Source organism: Carcharhinus amblyrhynchos, unplaced genomic scaffold (assembly GCF_965287045.1).
Source record: "Carcharhinus amblyrhynchos unplaced genomic scaffold, sCarAmb.v2.hapA scaffold_48, whole genome shotgun sequence".
NCBI lineage: Eukaryota > Metazoa > Chordata > Chondrichthyes > Carcharhiniformes > Carcharhinidae > Carcharhinus > Carcharhinus amblyrhynchos.
In genome coordinates, this window is record NW_027649789.1 from 1,499,313 (window position 1) to 1,510,557 (window position 11,245).

Below are 11,245 nucleotides of genomic sequence, written 5' to 3' on the forward strand. Positions count from 1 at the left end.
ACCACGAAGGGGGCGCCTGGTCCCCCCGGCACACGTTCTCCTCCAGCGCCGAGCGCTGGGTGCAGAACAGGTCAGGGGCGTCCTCGGCGAAGAGGCCGGGCTGCTTCTGGGCCAGCTGGTGCAGCCACTGGCTGGCGTTGGCCATCCCCAGCTCCACGTACAGCAGGTGGGTGGCGGGCTTCAGCTCCACGCCCATCCCCCAGCCCGCCAGGTGGCCCACCTTGCCCGGGGCAGCCAGGTTGTGCGTGGGCAGGCAGATGGGCATGATATGATTGGAGTGGGTGATGAGTTTCCACTCAGCTCCCAGATAATTTACACCATTAGATATTACAATTCAAACATTGTCATCTCTCCAATTTCATATTTGTCCAAGGCGATTACAGACAGACGAAGGAAATTTGACATGCTCCCTGTGACTCTCAGCAACTTTTACAAATGCACCATGGAAAGCATTCTTTCTGATTGTCTCATAGTTTGGCGCGGCTCAGCCTCTACGTCTGAGGTTCCGTTACAACCGATTCAGGAACAGCTTCTTCCCAGCTGCCGTCAACTTTTTGAATGGATCTGTCTTGCAATAGTACTCTGTAGTGCATTGCTACACCCGAACTGTGACTGTAACTCTACATTTTGCACTCTCCCCTTCTCTATGAATGTCATGCTCTGCTTGTCCAGTGTGTAAGAAACAATACTTTACAACGAATGTTAATATATGTGACAATAATAAATCGAATCAAAAGATAAAACAATTAAAATCCCAGCAGATGAGAAAGCGACTGGAAGTTGCATCTGAATCTCCTGTTGTTAGGTTCACCATGACAGACCAATCTGGGACATTGACATGTAATAAATGACTTTATCAGCTGAGTTTTATTTGTTAACCTCAAGGTCTTTGCCACATTTAGAAATTAAAATATTTTGTGCCACCAAAACCAGGGTTGTACTGCTGAAGCTTTACAAGGCTCTGGTCAGACTACCTTTGGATTATTGTGAACAAATTTGGGCCTGTATTAAAGAAAGAATGTGCTGGTCCTGGAGAAGATCCAGAAGAGGTTCACAAGAATGATCCCGGGAATGAAAAGCTGGAGATTGGAGGAGCGTTTGAGGACTCTGGGTCTGTACTCGGAGTTTAGAAAGATGAGGGGGTCCTCATTGAAACTTACAGAATACTGAAAGACCTGGATAGAATGGAATTGAGGAAGATGCTTCCATTTGTAGGAGAGACTATGATCCAAGGGCACAGCCTCAGAATAAAAGGACGACCGTTTTGCACCAAGATGACGAGGACTTTCTTCAGCCAGAGGGTGGTGAATCTGTGGCATTCATTGCCATAGAAGGCTGTGCATGGCCAGTTCATTGAGTGTATTTAAGACAGAGATAGATAGGTTCCTGATTGGTAAGGGGATCAAATGGTATGGGAGAAAGACAGGAGAATGGGATTGAGAAACTTATCAGCCATGATTAAATGGCGGAATGGACTCGATGAGCAGAATAGCTGAATTTTGCTCCTGTATCTTATGGTCTTTTCAGTTTCATGCTCACTGTTAGTTACAGTATTTATACTAGTCTCCCACTCCTTATTAGCTTATGTACATATTAGTTTCAGCATTCCAATGGTTCCCAATTAGAATTTAACGAATTAACCAACTAGCATTTGATTTCAAATACCTACAGTGATACAGATGATAAAATTAGGGATATCCATTACAATTACAGAGCAGCAACATTAACCCTTTCTCTTTCAAAACTCAATAACATAGATCATGTCACATACTGAGCAGTGTTCAGTGTTCAGTGTTCAGAGATTCATCACCCTTTGAGTGAAGAAGTTCCTCCTCAACTCCGTTCTAAACTGCACCCCCCCTCCCCCACCCGTTATCTTGAGGCTGTGCCCTCTAGTCCTGCTATCCTTTCTAAGCGGGAAGAATCTCTTATCTCTCTTACAACCACGATTGTATTCAATGCTGAGCAGGGGCAAGGGGCCATGGAGTCTATAACTGGCACTATTCTTGACGCTTTTCAATTAAAAGCCAGACATTTTCCAACTGTTACAAATTACCACTTAAAGTTCACTGCCTGGCAGACAGGAAAATAAGATATTACTGTCCATGGAGAAGTAGTCAGGGTCAAAGTGACAGTCAAGTTCACACATTTAGCCAATTAGGAATGGCTGGAATAGAAAAGAGACAGTGGAGCATGGACAGTCTTCAAAACCATCAGCTTCTCTGAATCTGTAATCACCAGCTTCTCCATTTCCCAAAATAAAAATGAAGAAAGTATCTGCCTGTTACTCTCCACTTATTCAATTGCAGCTCCCAGCTTCACTTTCAATTGAAATCCTTCATGATAATTTGTGGTGCAATTTGAAAGGGAGCCCAAAAACAGAGAGACTTGGGAAAACGAGCAGATTTTTAAAAAGCTGGGAATAATTCCAAGCGCCGAATTCGCGTAAAAACTGGAGGAATTCTCGCTGGGGTTTATTTTAGTGGGATTTTCAAACCTCCCATACTCTGCGCACTGCAGGATGCACTCGCGTGAATCCCCTTAAAAATCCAGGGTGGACCCTAACCCAGCTGGAGAGGCCGGTGGCACAGCACTGAGAGGGCCCCTGTGCAGGCATTGATTTGTCAGAGCAGAGACTGGCACTGGCGCAATAGTCCACACTGCCAGCCTCCCGATTGCTGTCCAGCCCCATGATCCCACACACACATTGCTGACCGTGCCACCTCCCAGCCCTCCCCCCGTGCGCTGTAATGTCTGGTCTCACAGACACGTCTGGGCCAGCCATGACCTCTTTCTACCCCCCCCCACAACCCCACTTCACCAGGCCGAAGGGGGACTAGGGAGAGGTTGAGGGGGAGATGCTTGCAGGCCCAAAAGTTTCAGTCCCAGGTCGGCTATGCAGATGGTCATCAGTATAGATTATACAGCTCCGCACTGATTTCTGGCATAAAGTTGACTGCGCCAAAAATCTTGCCAGGGATACAGGGAGGCCATGGCACCCAGTGGGAAGCCTGTCACACAGCCTTTGCTTGTGTCTCTTGGCTCACTGCGCTGCTAGTGGACTGGGGGAATCACCCCCCTGGACTACAAAAGGCGAGAGGTTTTGTTTATCATTCATCAGTTCAGCCTCAATTACAGCAATACATCCAATTTGAGGTCTCTGGAAAGAATGTAAAGCAGCATTACCAGCACAGGAGCAAGAATCAGGATCTTTACCAAATGAATGAAAAGGTTCATGAAGGTGACTCATCGCCACCTTATCGACAATTAAGGATCAGCAACAAATGCCAGTGATGTCCCGACTCCATTGACAGAGAATAAAAATTTCAGTTGTTTTTAGACCATGGAGAAACTGGCACTATCCTCCAAGGGCAAAGAATAAAGAGAGTCTGAACAGGGGGGGTTCAAAATGGGGAGGTTTTGATAATGAGAAGTGTTTCCACTGGCAGAAGGGTCAGAATCAGATAAGGACAGATTTATTGTGATCTGTAATTGGCAAAGAAGTCAGAAGAGAAATGAACTGTTTTTAAACAGCAAGTTCTGATCTGGAAAGAACTATCTGAAAAAGTGAGCCCACAAATAACATCCCCCTTCAACTGTCTGCTCTGAGGATTTTAGGGTTTTGAATGGAATTATCAGTTGACAGAAATTTTACTCACTGGTGTGAGAGCCCTGGACAAGGGGACAAATATCTCATTATCAGATTCAGGAGATAAATTTAGGAAACACTTGCTCACACAAAGGATGGTGGAAGTGTGGAACTCTCTCCTGCATCTAGCTGCAGATACAAGCAGTTGAATATTCTCCCCCTGTCTGCGTGGATTTCCTCCGGGTGCTCCGGTTTCCTCCAAGTCCAAAGATGTGCTCTTAGGCTGATTGGTGTAACAAATTGTCCCTAAATTATTCTCCCCTTAATCTGGTTTCCAATGGGGGTGCCATAAGCATAGACACGGGTCAAGAGTGGAGGGGGAAAAGCACATTGTTAAGATGGCGGCGTGGGCTCGTTGGACTGAAGGGCCTGTTTCCCGTGCTGTGTTGTTCTTTGTTATGTGCAGGTTAGGTGGATCAGTTGACTCTAGTGTCAGGGGATTAACAGGGTAAATATGTGGGTGTTATTGGGATAACGCCTTGGTGGGGTTGTGGTTGGTGCAGACTTACAAACACATGTACCCACACATACAGGCTAGGAATTTGCACATGTTCACATGTGATTTCAAGAAGAAATTAGATAGCTCTTAGGCTGATTGGTTGACCAAATTGACACTATTCTCCCTGAATCTGGCTAAGTTAGGGTTTCCACTTGCATACACACAGGGCAGGGTAGGTGTAGGAGGATGCGGCGGCGCGGGCTCGTTGGGCCGAAGGGCCTGTTTCCCGTGCTGGGTAGCTCTTTATTCTTGTTTGTTTGTATAACTTCTGGGGCTAAAGGGGTCAAGGGATTATGGAGGGAAAGGGGGATCAGGATATTGAATTTGATGATCAGCCATGAGGAGGAGATCATAGAATGTATCTGTGATATCTTCCTTGAACAATATGTAATGGAACCCTGCAAGGGAGCAAGCTATCCTAGATGGGTTCCTGTGTAATGAGACAGGAATAATTAATGATCTTACAGTTTTTGATGAGATAGGGGATTAAAGGTTATGGGGAGAGGGCGGGAGTGTGGAACTGAGCCACGACAGATCAGCCATGACCTTATTGAATGGCGGGGCAGGCTCGAAGGGCTATTTGGCCTACTCCTGCTCCTATTTCTTATGTTCTTACAGTTAGGGATCCTCTTGGAAGAAGCAATCACAGTATGTTTGAATTTAAAATACAGATGGAGTATGAGAAGGTAAAATCCAATCCCAGTGTCTTGTGATTAAAGAAAGGAGACTATAACGGGATGAGGGAGGAGTTGGCTCAGGGAGCAAAAACTTTATGGTGGGACAATTGAGGAACAGTGGTGGACTTTCAAAGTGATCTTTCACAGTGCTCAGCAAAAGTATATACCAGTGATAAGGAAGGACTGTAGAAAAAGATAATCAGCCATGGATATCTAAGAAAATAAAGGAGGGTATCAAATTGAAAGAAAATTCATACAAAGTGGCAAAGATTAGTGGGAACCTAGAGGTTTGGGAAATCTTTAAAGGTCAACAGAAAGCCACGAAAAAGCTATAAAGAAAGGTAAGATGGATTATGAAAGTAAACCAGCTCAGAATAAAAAAAAGATAGCAAAAGTTTCTACAAGCATATAAAATGAAAAAGAATGGCTAAAGTAAACATTGGTTGTTTAGATGATGAGAAGGGGAGTGTAATAACTGGAAATGAGAAAATGGCTGATGCATTGAACAGGTATTTTGCGTCAGTCTGCACAGTGGAACACACAAATAACATGCCAATAATTGACGACAGGAAGCCTATGGCAGGTGAGAACCTAGAAACTATCATTATTATGAAAGAGGTAGTGTTGAGCAAGTTAATGGGGCTAAAGTCTCCTGGTCCTGATGGAATGCATCCCAGGGTACTAAAAGAGATGGTGGGGGAAATAGCAAATGCACTAGTGGTAATTTACCAAAATTCACTGGACTTTGGCGTGGTTCCCACAGATTGGAAAACTAAATGTTTAAAAAAGGAGTTAGACAAAAGATGGGTAACTATAGGCCAGTTAGCTTAACTTCTGTAGTAGGGAAAATGCTTGAATCTATCATCAAGGAAGAAATAGTGAGACATCTGGATATAAATTGTCCCATTGGTAAGACGCAGCATGGATTCATGAAGGGCAGGTCATGTTTGACTAATTTGGTGGAATTCTTTGAGAACATTACATGTGCAGTGGACAATGGGTTCAGTTGGGTCACTTGAGAGTTACAAGGTAGCTAGGAATGAGTTTAAAAAAAGGGCTTAGGAGAGCTAGGAGGAGGCATGAGAAGTCCTTGGCGAGTCGGATAAAAAAAAACCCAAGGCTTTTTACTCTTACGTGAGAAATAAAAGAATGACCAGGGTGAGATTAGGGCCAGTCAAGGATAGTAGTGGGAACTTACGCATGGAGTCCAAAGAGATAGGAGAGGCATTGAATGAATACTTTTCTTCAGTGTTCACTAAGGAGCAGGCCATGTTTGTAAGGATGAGTGTGTGACACAGGCTGATAGAATGGAGGAGGTAGATGTTCTGATGGAAGATGTATTAGCAATTTTGAAAAACCTGAGGGTCAGTAAGTCCCCTGGGCAAGATGGGATACTCCTAGGATACTTTGGGAGGCAAGGGATGAGGTTGTGGAACCTTTAGCTTTGATCTTTGGGTCCTCACTGTCCACGTGGATTGAGTCAGGGGACTGGAGAGTGGTGAATGTTGTTCCTCTCTTCAAGAAAGGAAATGGGAATGACCTTGGTAATTATAGACCAGTTAGTCTTACTTCGGTGGTCGGTAATTTAATGGAAAGGGTCCTGAGGGATAGGATTTATGATCATTTGGAAAGATGCAGTTTAATCAGGGAGGTTTCGTGAGGGGTAAGTCCTACCTCACAAGTTTGATTGAATTCTTTGAGAAAGTAACTAAGTGTGTAGATAAAGGTAGAGCAGTTGGTGTCGTATACATGGATTTTAGTAAGGCGTTTGATAAGGTTCACCCATGGTAGGCTCATGAAGAAAGTAAGGAGTGGGGAATAGAAGGAAATTTGGCCGACTGAATAAGTAACTGGCTGTCTCATAGAAACAAGTCTGTCCTTTGGGATTCAGTGTCACAGGCCTGGCTGGGTTCACTCTGTCCTTTGAGATTCAGTGTCACAGGCCTGGCTGGGTTCACTCTGTCCTTTGGGGATTCAGCGTCACAGGCCTGGCTGGGTTCACTCTGTCCTTTGAGATTCAGTGTCACAGGCCTGGCTGGGTTCATTCTGTCCTTTGAGATTCAGTGTCACAGGCCTGGCTGGGTTCACTCTGTCCTTTGAGATTCAGTGTCACAGGCCTGGCTGGGTTCAGTCTGTCCTTTGGGATTCAGTGTCCCAGGCCTGGCTGAGTTCACTCTGTCCTTTGAGATTCAGTGTCACAGGCCTGGCTGGGTTCACTCTGTCCTTTGAGATTCAGTGTCACAAGCCTGGCTGGGTTCACTGCCAGGTTCATAGTAGTGCCCTCTATCTCGATTTGAAGTCCCAACTATCTCAATTTGGAGAGCCCCCTATCTTGATTATGAATGCCCCTCTAACGATTAGGAGTGCCCCATCTCGATTTTGGAGTGTCCCTATCTGCAATAAGAGAGCCTTCTATCTCAATTAGGAATGCCCCCCTGTTTAGATTTGGACCAGTGGCTATTTCAGTTAGGGTGCCCCCCCCCTCAAACACTTCTGAGTGTCCCCGGTCAATTAGGAATGCTGCCTACCTCGATTTGGTCTGCATCTCCCTGGATTAGGAGTGCCCTGCATCTCGAATAATGAAGCCTTCTATATCAGTTTGGGGTATTTAGATTTGGAGCAGCAACTAATTCAATTAGGAGTGTCCCCCCGTCGCCATTAGGAGTACCCCAAATTCGATTGGGAGCTCTCCCTGTCTTGACTGGGAGCACCCCCTGTCTTGAATAAGAGACTTCTATCTGGATTAGATGTGCTTCCATTCAGATTTAGGGCAACGACAGTTTCAATTAGGAGTGCCTGCACATCTGCCAGCAGTGCTACTGTCAATTAGGAGTGCCCAGGTCAATTAGGAGTGCCCCCTGTTAATTACAAGTGCCCCGTCAATTAGGAATGCTCCCTATTTCGATTTGGAGTGCCCCCTATTTTGAGTTGGAATGCCCCCCATTTCGAGTTGGAGAGCCCCCATCTTGATTATGTGCGCTGTTATCTCGATTAGAGGGCCATGGACCAAATCCTGAGTGGAATGACAGGAGTCCAGCCTTACCTGGATGATATCTTGGTCATGGATTCGACTATTTTCTAAGTACTTGGAGAATCTCTTAGAGAGGTTGCAGGAGCAGTGCCAGCAAGTCAAGAGAGTAATATGAGTTCTTCAAGGACCCCATTGAATGCCTGGGTCATGAAATTGACGGCAATGGATTACACAAGGCCTAAGCTGGGCGTCATCATGAAGGCCCCAAGACCAGACAATGCTTCCCAATTAAGGTTGTTTTTGGGTCTAATCAATTAATATGGCAAGATCATTCTGGATCTGGTGACAGCGTTGAAACTGATGCTCCAGCTGCTGGTGAAAGGACAGCGTGGAAGTGAACAAAACAAAAGGTGGCTTCCCTAGCGGTAAAGCAGGCTTTGAAGAGATTGGAAATACTAGTTCAACTTAAAAAAGTTGCTGCTGCAGCTTACATGTTACTCCTCACCCAATGGGATTGGTGTCATCCTGTCTCACGTTATGTCAAACGGAGAGGAAGATCCATAGTATTCACTTCTAGATTGTTGACGAAAGCTGAGGAAAAGTCTGCTCGGGTGGAAGAAAGCGGCTTAGGCATCGTCTTTATGTCAAGAAATTAAAAGCTCTGCCATGATGATGTTGTATGACGGAGCGAGCTCGAAGGGCTGAATTGCCGTCTCCCACTCATAATTCCTATGTTTTATCTTCCATCCTTGGACCATACACTGGGATAGCGTCCATGGCAGCAGTTTGATTGTAGAGTTGGGTGTTGGTGCTGTCAGTCAGAGAAACACGGCAATGTGGATGCTCTGTCCAAGCTGCCTTTGCCTGGAGATAAAGATGTTCCTGCTGGAATGTGAAGATAATGTATTTCACACAAGAAGATAAAGTTCTGGTAACCGCTAACCAGGTACGGAAAGTCACCCGGAATGATCCGGTTATGAGGCAGGGAGTGGAACTTGTCCAGAGAGGGAGGATGAGTAGAAAGCACCCGGAGTTACGGCGATAAGTGTGTGGAAGCTGGGAGTTGTCGGTGTTGCTGGATGTTTATTCTGGGCGATGGGAGCCTCATTCCCCCATCATTAAGAGGGAAGGTGCTGGAACGGGAGCACCAAGAGCACCCGTGGGTGCTGCCAATGGAAGAAATAACAAGAAGCTGTTTGTGGTGCTGCCCAAATGGAGGAGAAAGTGGGACGGTGCGAATGCTGCTCTTGGGGACGGAAGGTGCTGCCTCTCGCTGGCTGGGATTGTCCCCAATGGCAGCGAATCCACGGTGAGTCGCTGCTTCATCACAATCTTGATGTGGAGATGCCGGTGTTGGACTGGGGTGGACACAGTAAGATGTCTCACAACACCAGGTTACAGCCCAACAGGTTTATTTGGCAGCACGAGCTTTCGGAGTGTGGCTCCTTCTTCAGGTGAGCGGGAGATGTGTTCACAAACAGGGTGTATATAGGCACAGACTCCATTTCCAGGATAATGGTTGGAATGTGGGTCTTTCCAAGTGTTAAAGATGCAGACAGTGTGAGTGGAGAGAGGGTTTGAGCAGCAGCTTACAGAGGCTGTGCTTTATCTCCAGCCAGGACACTGACTCATCACAATCTGCCCGAGTCCACCCAGACCAGCTGTCAATCATTCTGCTGGAGCGGGCTCCTATTGGCTGTCTCCATCTGATGGACAGCATAATTAGCCAATGAGGAATGCGAAAGCCGTGTGATCCCGCCCACTGACGTGTCGGGAAGCGGCCGTTAAACGGTTTCTGCGCGCGGCGGGGGCGGGGCGGACTGGTGTCACGTGACCGGAGAAGCGGGAATCTTCTTCTTGGGCGGGAACTGACCGGCGTCGAGCGGAGCGCGCGGATTTGTGAATAACGGTAAGGAATTAACGGCCCAGAAAAAGGTTCAACATTCAGCTTCAGGATTAAAATGGTGATTTACTGTGTAAATACAGCGTGTCTCTGTATAATATTAACAGAGCCGGGGGGATGGTCAGTTACACTGTGAGGCGGCACGGTGGGGGCTCAGTGGTTGGTGCTGCGCTCTCACAGCGTCAGGGAGGCCCCGGCTTCAATTGGCGGCCTTGGGCTCAGTGTCTGTGTGGAGTCTGTACATTGTCCCCGTGTCTGCGGGGGGAGCCTTTCCTCACACTCTCCAAACATCAGCAGCATAGGGAGACTGGGCAGGATCAGGGGGATAGGATCTGTCTGGATGGACTGAATGGCCTCCTCCTGCCCTGCAGGAACTGGATATTTCATAGAAAGATCTGTTATTACAATCTAGTCCTTGTTTGTGTAAACACTGTGCTGCACCATCTCAGTCACTACAATCAAGCACTTGTATGAATAAACACAGCACCAGATTTTTCCCCATTATTTCAGTCTGGGCCCTGCTCCGGTTTCTTCCCGCAGTCCAAAGATGTGTGGGTTAGGTTCATTGGCCATGTTAAAAATCACCCCTTAGTGTCCTGAGATGTGTAGGTTAGAGGGATTAGTGGGTAAATGTGTAGGGATAAGGGGGTAGGGCCTGGGTGGGATTGCGGTCGGTGCAGACTCGATGGGCCGAATGGCCTCTTTCTGTGCTGTAGGGTTTCGATGATTCTCTGATATTAGAGGGAGGGGGAGGGATTGTTATGGGAGGTGAAAAGGCCCCCAATGTGTCATATGGTCTCAATCTGATGTCTCTCTGCCTCAGAATGATTCAGTACTCGGCTCGGAGTGTATACATCACCAGAATCAAACACACGCCACTGTTCTTTACATCCAACTCTGTAGCTGGGCCTGGTGTCCCCTTCACCACATCAGGGTGTGGGGGCTGAGTTTGGATCTCTCCATCACATTGGGACTCACCGGCAATGTCCAATTTCAGGAGAACTTTGTTCCAATGATGTTTAACCTTGGACTGCACCCGTTGTTTTAATGTAGACTTGGTCACTGACCATCACTGAGATTGACCTGAACATGTCAGTAAATGTCCCACTGTTTTATAAATAAACATTGGGACATTTGCAGCGTCTCTGCCTCTGGTTTGTGTCTCTGTTGGTTTGGCCCATCACCAAATGTGAACAGTGTTAAATGGGCAGTTTAATGGGATTGGATAAACATTTGGAGTTACCAAAGTGTTGCCAGGGGAGACGGCCCGCCGCAATCTTGCCGTTGCCAGGAGTTTCAATGCGGCGGCGGCCCGCGCGCGGCCCTTTGGGAGAATCCCCCTCCCGCACATGCGCACCGGCAGGTAGAAGTTGTTGATGATTTTTATTCCTAATCCGCTCCCGGCAGAATTTCTGTTCCTGCTCGATTCGGGAAGGTCGCTTCTTGTTTTTTAATTTTTTTTTAATCCTGATCCGCGCGGTGCAGTCTGGGAGAACACAGCGCGAAGGCGCGGTCCCACCCCGGCCTCTGGATATAAATATGGATT